Genomic DNA, 10,086 nt, shown 5'->3' on the forward strand with positions numbered 1-10,086 from the left:
CTACATCACGGACTAGGAATCCATTTGATTCCAAATCGGCATTAGGGTTAGGTCACGATATGTTCTTATGAATCAACATTTACGAATATGAATGCACGCCTCCGAATACAAGTGTGCTGAGTACATGCAAGCCGCGATAATGGGTCGATGCATGCTGAATGATCCTTGACATCACCTTAAGTATTTTCTTTTGAATAATCATGGTTCCCTTGGTAAATATCAGCCAACCGTACCATTTTGGTGTTTGCTTGTTGGTTTGATTCTTTGTTGGTCTGCTTCTCGCTTGTATTGCAAACACGACAGGCCATGCATCTCTCCTTAAGCTTGAAACAGAGAGTCAAATAAGCTGATTCACTTAAGAGAGTGCTTCCAATCACCTATGATTTCCTGCTTCCCTCTCCCATCTTTAGGGTTTTGATGTCCTCCTTGCCTTCTTCTTGTTTCTTCTTTGCCACTCCTGCTCTTCTTGCATTTCCAATAATGGTTTCTTCTTTCCATTTCATCTTGCTGCTTTTCTATTCAGGGTAGATTTCTCAACCATTCTTGTAGGATAAGTTTTGAACTGCTGAATTCTTTTAAGATTTGCCGGTTTGTGGAATTTTCTAGCTCTGCCGTTATTAGGACTGGCGGTCATGTGGCATAGGCTCCCCTAGGTGGCAGCATTTGGCCATTCAGGATATGGTCTGTGTCCTGGCACTCCTCCCTCTCCTGCAATATTGCTGCCGAGATATCAGCTGAATCCCCTCTTGAGGTTCCCTTGTGACTATGTTGTTTCCTCCAGGTGCATTTTCAATCACTGTGATATTCGTGAGCTTTGTTGATTTGAATCATACAGCTGCTGGTAGGTCTATTGGGATTCCACCTCCTTTGGATGCTGTGTAATTCCTGAATTCGCATACATGATTCTTTCTTGGCTTTCAGGAAGTTTCAGTCTGATTTTTCTACAGATAAATTTTCAGACATTTTTTGTTTCCTTATCTCTTGCTTTTCCATCTGGGACCCTTATGAATTCTAGTCTTTCATGCCCTGTCTTAACCCAGGGTTCAACAGCAATGTTTACATTGCTTTGCACTTGCTTTCCTATGTCTGCTTCTGACCGAGGTTTTTCTGATCCCATGTCTTCACAGTCATTCACGCGTCCCTCTGCATTATCTAGTCTGCTTACGACTAAATTTTAGCCCTGATATTATCACATCCATTGAGTTTCCTGATATTTTTTGGCTCGTCTTTAGACTTTCTCTTCCCCTTTTCCGGTATTCTGCCTTATGTGATTCTGAGACACTGTTGTTTTTCAGTGATTTCCTGACCTCCATTTTCAACACATGGTCTGGATAGCGTTTTGCAGTCTAGTTGTTTGAAAGCTTATCTTTTGGGCCTTCAATATCTTTGGAACTGAAAATGGTACTTCCTGTTTCTTTTACTGTACTTCTTCACCTCTACTGCTCAGGTAATATCAGGTATGTAATGTGGACTTCTAGGGCTTTGTTAAGTGAAAATTTTAGACTTTGGGCTCTACGCAATTCCATGGGATTTCTGTGCGGACAATTTCTCCTAGACATTGATGCCATATCGTGTTCCTGTGTGTGTTGTCTGGTATATCTCCAATTGCTGTTGTTGCATTAGTTTTGATGAAAAACCAATACTATTTCGATTTGCATAACTTCATTTTGATAATGCTTATCTCACAATTCTGAAAGTGCGCAGGACACTTCCTCTTGTGGAAATGAAGCTTTTAAAGGTTCTCAGCTCTGCATTCTGCTCTATGTCATTTTGGAGTGTTTCCAAAACAGCAAACTGAGAGTGCGCTTGTGCTTTGTAGTTCCACGGGAATGTGCCAATGAAAGCAGTTCTTCTCAGAGCTTCTCTGTCTACAGAAACACCAGTGGAAGCATATCTATGGATGTCACATATCAGGGCCTGCTGGAATGATCCCGCAGACCTACCTTGGTGTCCTCGGTGCCGTACCGTGCTGGTGCCATCCAAAATGTAGCATCCGCTTTAGGGAGATAATGCTGTAGGTAATGCTTCCTCTTCTAACGCTGTGGACTTGGACCACTCTTCCTTGTCCTCTCATCCTTGTGGCACGGGTGCACGAAGGCAACCACACAGCTGTTGCGCATCCAGTGCCTCAAACCAAACCATAATCCCAGCCCAGGTTTTGAATGTAGCAGATCCTAAGTCTTTTCATTCTGATTTCAAAACCAAGGCCCCCTGGATCCCTCAGACCAGATGAACGATATCTCTGATTCAGCCCCACACGTGCTCTATTGGCAAAATGCCCAATTGGTCCCTGGTCCTGCAGATGCACTGGGTGTGGCCATGGGACATATTGGTAATCTCAACCACGTGACCAGTTTTGATGCTTTATCATTGGTACACATTTTGGTTTGCTCTCTTGATTCGACCCACCACATCCCACAATGCACTCCAGATCCCTGAGACTCAGCGTGTGCCATCATTCGTAGCCCTATCCCTCACAGAACGTTGCCTCTGCTTCCTCAAATGTGGCAGCTGGGATCTTGGACTCCGAATCAACTGTGGGGATATTTTGCGCTGGTTTCTTTGAGTTCTGTCAGCCAAGCATCTGCTGTGCACTCTTGTAAATCTCAGCACATCACCTTCTATCCCATGTCTCCTGTCCGCTTGAGAGTGTGCGTCCAAGTTAAACAGAGTTTCACCCTTGTTGCTCCATCACCAGGGGTCAGACCCTCACTGGATTCCATTTCCTGCTTTGCCTTCTCCTGCTTCCAGGTGTCCTGAGGCCTCATCCTGTCTTTGGAAGTAACAGACCTCTCTTCGGCAAGTGTCCTGTGCCAAGGGCTGGGTGAGTGGATGTTTCCATTGCTCTGTTCATGGGAGCGAGTGAGTGCAGGTTGCACTTCTTCTCTGCCAACTGGGCATCGATGAATCAACACTATCCAGATACATTTCACAGAAATGTGATATTTGCTTAGCTCTTTGTTTCTATACAGCCGTGGTGGGAGGGATGGTCCGAATACACCTGTTTTGACATTGTGTTGATATCTCATTTGCAGTCTTTAAGAAGTTTAAAAGAATTCATTTACATGTTTTGGGAGTTATACGAAAATGAAGTTATTTTTTGAAACACACTCAATCGACCTAGAAGCCAGACTTGTCAATTTTGGTAACATTTTGTCAGCTCGACGGAAAACCTAGACAGATAGAATGCAAATTGGCAGTCCAAACTGTTAAAGGGTTCATGTCGGCTCTTTACGGTTGAAGCCTCCGAAACCAACAGGAACCATGAAATAACTATTGGAAACTTGAAATAACCCCCAAACTTGGATACACTTGTGCATTGGTGCCCTTTACTCCCAATGACACCTACTGGCCAATATTGGCATTTCAAGGGGTAACATCCCTCTCTAGGAAAATACAAGAGGAAAGAAACCAAATATATACATGTAGGTTTGAATCCAAAAGCACCTAGAGGCATTCTAGCTAGGAGAACCCTGCTGCAATTATGCTAGTCTATGGAGAACCAGGTGTTCTTCTATCAGTGATGAGAACGCTTAATCATCCGATCATGTTGGGTAAAGCCATTTAACGCAACCAAGTCTGCACCCGCATGATATAGTGCCCACGGGGGCTTGACTCAAGTGAAAGACGATCCACATAAGCTGTGTCTTTTATATCATTGGCGACTTTTACAGTACAGTTCTCTTTCTGACTTGTACTATTTACCTATACTGTCTTGAAAAATTGAGGCCTAATACAGATTCAAGTTCAGTCAGATTCCCCTCTCTTACCACACTCCCTTCACCCCAGGGAAGACATAAACACAACATTTGCTGAATCTAGCGGAAGGCCATCGTTTCTAGGTGTGAGCTAAGTATTCAATTCCTATCTATTTCAGCCAAGTTTATTGGACCTTTAAGGAGTTCACTGTTGTTCACAGAGTGTGAAGCTGGAGGAACTCTGATTCTAGGAGGGGCTTGTTTTACTCGTAATGGCTTCATTGCAGCTCAGCTACTGATCCTTCAAAATGGATGCCTGTGTGGAGGGGAGGGAAGGCAAGTGCTTGCTAGCTAGGCCCAAACCTGGGAAAAGGCTTACCTGGGCTTGGTGAATTCTGGTCTGAATGGCTTGGGAAGGCCCCTTGGGAAGTGTGGATTCCCATGACCTCTTCCAAGAACAGGAGCGTTTTGATCATCTCTGCCATCTCTTCTCTTGCAGACGTCAGGGACCTTGGACCCGTTCTTGGAGAAGAGAATTGAGGAACTTCCTCAAGTCCACGTTGGCACTCCGTATGTTTCTGCCAGTATCAGCGAGGTTCAATATGTCTCATGAATGTCTTTTGAGCCTGGTATCCTCTACAGCTGTCTCCACGCCAGTATTCTCCATTGTAGCAGAACATCTCTCATCCATGTGTTCGCATCTCTCCTCAATCCGTTCAGCCAGCTTTTCGGCCAGCTTCTCTTCGTGTCTCCCCTAAAGTTGACTTCACCAGGACTGGGCAAGTCTGAAAGTACCTCGGAGCCTGACCAGTAAGCTGATGACAGGCAGATCTTCCACTGTCTGCCCTTTCAGGTTCTGGAAACTGACCTGTGACCTCAGGTCTTTGGGCAGCAGCAGTATCTCGAACTTACACAGCTTCCCGGACCAAACACCTAAGCCAAGCTCCACAGAGGGCGGCAGCCCCTCCATCACACTGATCCACCCACAGAACTCTGCCCGGTTACCTAGGATCCAACAGCCACAACAAGCCTCGCGGTACACACCAACATTCCACCTGGAATCCAACCGCTAACTGCCATCCCCAATGGCTGCTGCATCTTGTCAGTGTTGGGGGAGGGGCTGCATCCGACGAGAAGTTCCTAAGGTAAATGTGATTCTACCCACTAGCGTCCCATGGGCCTTTCTTCTTCCCTCTTTCCTTTTGTTCAGATCTCTATGCACAGTACCAATGGAGGGAAGTGTGTCCCTTTTCAGTTGATGGTTTCACACGTCTTTAAACTTTCTAACAGTTCACAGTACACAGAGACCCACTAAAGGAGACTTATGTTCCTATAATATCCGTACACCCGGAATACATATGCGTCGCCTGATTTCTGCTGAAACACCCGCACTCTCAGGACATGGATCCATTGGTTTCATGGGGGCTGAAATTCCAAGAAATGAAACCAACCCCAATGTGCACTTTGCTGTCAGTCTCTTTTGCTCTTAGTACACTTTGGCAGAGCTACTTGCCTTTGTTATAGGCTTCTTACAATTCTTCTCTACGTAGCCTAGAATATGGCATTCCTTCATCCTGTTGGAAGACATACAAGTCTACATCACGGACTAGGAATCCATTTGATTCCAAATCGGCATTAGGGTTAGGTCACGATATGTTCTTATGAATCAACATTTACGAATATGAATGCACGCCTCCGAATACAAGTGTGCTGAGTACATGCAAGCCGCGATAATGGGTCGATGCATGCTGAATGATCCTTGACATCACCTTAAGTATTTTCTTTTGAATAATCATGGTTCCCTTGGTAAATATCAGCCAACCGTACCATTTTGGTGTTTGCTTGTTGGTTTGATTCTTTGTTGGTCTGCTTCTCGCTTGTATTGCAAACACGACAGGCCATGCATCTCTCCTTAAGCTTGAAACAGAGAGTCAAATAAGCTGATTCACTTAAGAGAGTGCTTCCAATCACCTATGATTTCCTGCTTCCCTCTCCCATCTTTAGGGTTTTGATGTCCTCCTTGCCTTCTTCTTGTTTCTTCTTTGCCACTCCTGCTCTTCTTGCATTTCCAATAATGGTTTCTTCTTTCCATTTCATCTTGCTGCTTTTCTATTCAGGGTAGATTTCTCAACCATTCTTGTAGGATAAGTTTTGAACTGCTGAATTCTTTTAAGATTTGCCGGTTTGTGGAAATTTCTAGCTCTGCCGTTATTAGGAATGGCGGTCATGTGGCATAGGCTCCCCTAGGTGGCAGCATTTGGCCATTCAGGATATGGTCTGTGTCCTGGCACTCCTCCCTCTCCTGCAATATTGCTGCCGAGATATCAGCTGAATCCCCTCTTGAGGTTCCCTTGTGACTATGTTGTTTCCTCCAGGTGCATTTTCAATCACTGTGATATTCGTGAGCTTTGTTGATTTGAATCATACAGCTGCTGGTAGGTCTATTGGGATTCCACCTCCTTTGGATGCTGTGTAATTCCTGAATTCGCATACATGATTCTTTGTTGGCTTTCAGGAAGTTTCAGTCTGATTTTTCTACAGATAAATTTTCAGACATTTTTTGTTTCCTTATCTCTTGCTTTTCCATCTGGGACCCTTATGAATTCTAGTCTTTCATGCCCTGTCTTAACCCAGGGTTCAACAGCAATGTTTACATTGCTTTGCACTTGCTTTCCTATGTCTGCTTCTGACCGAGGTTTTTCTGATCCCATGTCTTCACAGTCATTCACGCGTCCCTCTGCATTATCTAGTCTGCTTACGACTAAATTTTAGCCCTGATATTATCACATCCATTGAGTTTCCTGATATTTTTTGGCTCGTCTTTAGACTTTCTCTTCCCCTTTTCCGGTATTCTGCCTTATGTGATTCTGAGACACTGTTGTTTTTCAGTGATTTCCTGACCTCCATTTTCAACACATGGTCTGGATAGCGTTTTGCAGTCTAGTTGTTTGAAAGCTTATCTTTTGGGCCTTCAATATCTTTGGAACTGAAAATGGTACTTCCTGTTTCTTTTACTGTACTTCTTCACCTCTACTGCTCAGGTAATATCAGGTATGTAATGTGGACTTCTAGGGCTTTGTTAAGTGAAAATTTTAGACTTTTGGCTCTACGCAATTCCATGGGATTTCTGTGCGGACAATTTCTCCTAGACTTTGATGCCATATCGTTTTCCTGTGTGTGTTGTCTGGTATATCTCCAATTGCTGTTGTTGCATTAGTTTTGATGACAAACCAATACTATTTCGATTTGCATAACTTCATTTTTATAATGCTTATCTCACAATTCTGAAAGTGCGCAGGACACTTCCTCTTGTGGAAATGAAGCTTTTAAAGGTTCTCAGCTCTGCATTCTGCTCTATGTCATTTTGGAGTGTTTCCAAAACAGCAAACTGAGAGTGCGCTTGTGCTTTGTAGTTCCACGGGAATGTGCCAATGAAAGCAGTTCTTCTCAGAGCTTCTCTGTCTACAGAAACACCAGTGGAAGCATATCTATGGATGTCACATATCAGGGCCTGCTGGAATGATCCCGCAGACCTACCTTGGTGTCCTCGGTGCCGTACCGTGCTGGTGCCATCCAAAATGTAGCATCCGCTTTAGGGAGATAATGCTGTAGGTAATGCTTCCTCTTCTAACGCTGTGGACTTGGACCACTCTTCCTTGTCCTCTCATCCTTGTGGCACGGGTGCACGAAGGCAACCACACAGCTGTTGCGCATCCTGTGCCTCAAACCAAACCATAATCCCAGCCCAGGTTATGAATGTAGCAGATCCTAAGTCTTTTCATTCTGATTTCAAAACCAAGGCCCCCTGGATCCCTCAGACCAGATGAACGATATCTCTGATTCAGCCCCACACGTGCTCTATTGGCAAAATGCCCAATTGGTCCCTGGTCCTGCAGATGCACTGGGTGTGGCCATGGGACATATTGGTAATCTCAACCACGTGACCAGTTTTGATGCTTTATCATTGGTACACATTTTGGTTTGCTCTCTTGATTCGACCCACCACATCCCACAATGCACTCCAGATCCCTGAGACTCAGCGTGTGCCATCATTCGTAGCCCTATCCCTCACAGAACGTTGCCTCTGCTACCTCAAATGTGGCAGCTGGGATCTTGGACTCCGAATCAACTGTGGGGATATTTTGCGCTGGTTTCTTTGAGTTCTGTCAGCCAAGCATCTGCTGTGCACTCTTGTAAATCTCAGCACATCACCTTCTATCCCATGTCTCCTGTCCGCTTGAGAGTGTGCGTCCAAGTTAAACAGAGTTTCACCCTTGTTGCTCCATCACCAGGGGTCAGACCCTCACTGGATTCCATTTCCTGCTTTGCCTTCTCCTGCTTCCAGGTGTCCTGAGGCCTCATCCTGTCTTTGGAAGTAACAGACCTCTCTTCGGCAAGTGTCCTGTGCCAAGGGCTGGGTGAGTGGATGTTTCCATTGCTCTGTTCATGGGAGCGAGTGAGTGCAGGTTGCACTTCTTCTCTGCCAACTGGGCATCGATGAATCAACACTATCCAGATACATTTCACAGAAATGTGATATTTGCTTAGCTCTTTGTTTCTATACAGCCGTGGTGGGAGGGATTGTCCGAAGACAACTATTTTGACATTGTGTTGATATCCCATTTGCAGCCTTTAAGAAGTTTAACAGAACTCATTTACATGTTTTGGGAGTTATACGAAAATGGAGTTATTTTTTGAAACACACTCAATCGACCTAGAAGCCAGACTTGTCAATTTTGGTAACATTGTGTCAGCTCGACGGAAAAGCTAGACAGATAGAATGCAAACTAGCAGTCCAAACTGTTCAAGGGGTCATGTCAGCTCTTTAAGGTTGAAGCCTCCGAAACCAACAGGAACCATGAAATAACTTTTGGAAACATGGAATAACCCCCAACCTTGGATACACTTGTGCATGTGGTGCCATGTATCCCAATGACACCTACTGGCCAATGTTGGCATTTCAAGGGGTAACATCCCTCTCTCGGAAAATACAAGAGGAAACAAACCAAATATATACATTTAGGTTTGAATCCAAAAGCACCTAGAGGCATTCTAGCTAGGAGAATCCTGCTGCAGTTATGCTAGTCTATTGAGAACCAGGTGTTTTTCTATCAGTGTTGAGAACGCTTAATCATCCGATCCTGTAGTTTAAAGCCATTTAACGCAACCAAGTCTGCACCCCCATGATATAGTGCCCCCGGGGGCTTGACTCAAGTGAAAGACGATCCACATAAGCTGTGTCTTTAATGTCATTGGCGACTTTTACAGTTCAGTTCACTTTCTGACTTGTACTATTTACCTTCACTGTCTTGAAAAACTGAAGCCTAATACAGATTCATGTTCAGTCAAAGATTCCCCTCACTTAACACACTCCCTTCACCCCAGGGAAGACATAAACACAACATTTGCTGAATCTAGCGGAAGGACATCGTTTCTAGGTGTGAGCTAAGTATTCAATTTTATCTATTTCAGCCGAGACTATTTGACCTTTAAGGTGTTCACTGTTGTTCACAGAGAGTGAAGCTGGAGGAACTCTGATTCTAGGAGGGGCTTGCTCTTCTCGTAATGGCTTCATTGCAGCTCAGGTACTGATCCTTCAAAATGGATGCCTGAGTGGAGGGGAGGCAAGGGCAAGTGCTCACTAGCTAGGCCCAAACCTGGGAAATCTTTTAAATGGGCTTGGTGAATTCTGGTCTGAATGGTTAGGGAATGCCCCTTGGGAAGTGTGGATTCTCAAGACCACTTCCAAGAACAGTAGCGTTTTGATCATCTCTGCCATCTCTTCTCTTTCAGACGTCAGAAACGTTGGACCCGTTCTTGGAGAAGAGAATTGAGGAACTTCCTCATGTCCACGTTGGCACTCCGTATGTTTCTGCCAGTATCAGCGAGGTTCAATATGTCTCATGAATATCTTTTAAGCCTGGTATCCTCTACAGCTGTCTCCACGCCAGTATTCTCCATTGTAGCAGAACATCTCTCATCCATGTGTTCGCATCTCTCCTCAATCCGTTCAGCCAGCTTTTCGGCCAGCTTCTCTTCGTGTCTCCCCTAAAGTCGACTTCACCAGGACTGGGCAAGTCTGAAAGTACCTCGGAGCCTGACCAGAAAGCTGATGACAGGCAGAACTTCCACTGTCTGCCCTTTCAGGTTCTGGAAACTGACTTGTGAACTCAGGTCATTGGGCAGCAGCAGTATCTCGAACTTACACAGCTTCCCGGACCAAACACCTAAGCCAAGCTCCACAGAGGGCGGCAGCCCCTCCATCACACTGATCCACCCACAGAACTCTGCCCGGTTTCCTAGGATCCAACAGCCACAACAAGCCTCGCGGTACACACCAACATTCCACCTGGAATCCAACCGGTAACTGACATCCCTAATGGATGTG

The 10,086-nt window shown here is 45.0% G+C and overlaps 1 long non-coding RNA gene across 1 annotated transcript; it reads left to right on the forward strand.

Annotated features, from left to right (window-relative positions):
* Positions 1 to 4,703: 4,703 nt before the first annotated feature.
* LOC140692860 (uncharacterized) lies at positions 4,704 to 9,681 on the forward strand. Its single transcript, XR_012068467.1, has 3 exons — positions 4,704 to 4,843; positions 8,044 to 8,116; positions 9,492 to 9,681. It is a non-coding gene; the product is annotated as an uncharacterized lncRNA (long non-coding RNA).
* Positions 9,682 to 10,086: the final 405 nt, after the last annotated feature.

This window comes from Vicugna pacos, unplaced genomic scaffold (genome assembly GCF_048564905.1).
Source record: "Vicugna pacos unplaced genomic scaffold, VicPac4 scaffold_18, whole genome shotgun sequence".
NCBI lineage: Eukaryota > Metazoa > Chordata > Mammalia > Artiodactyla > Camelidae > Vicugna > Vicugna pacos.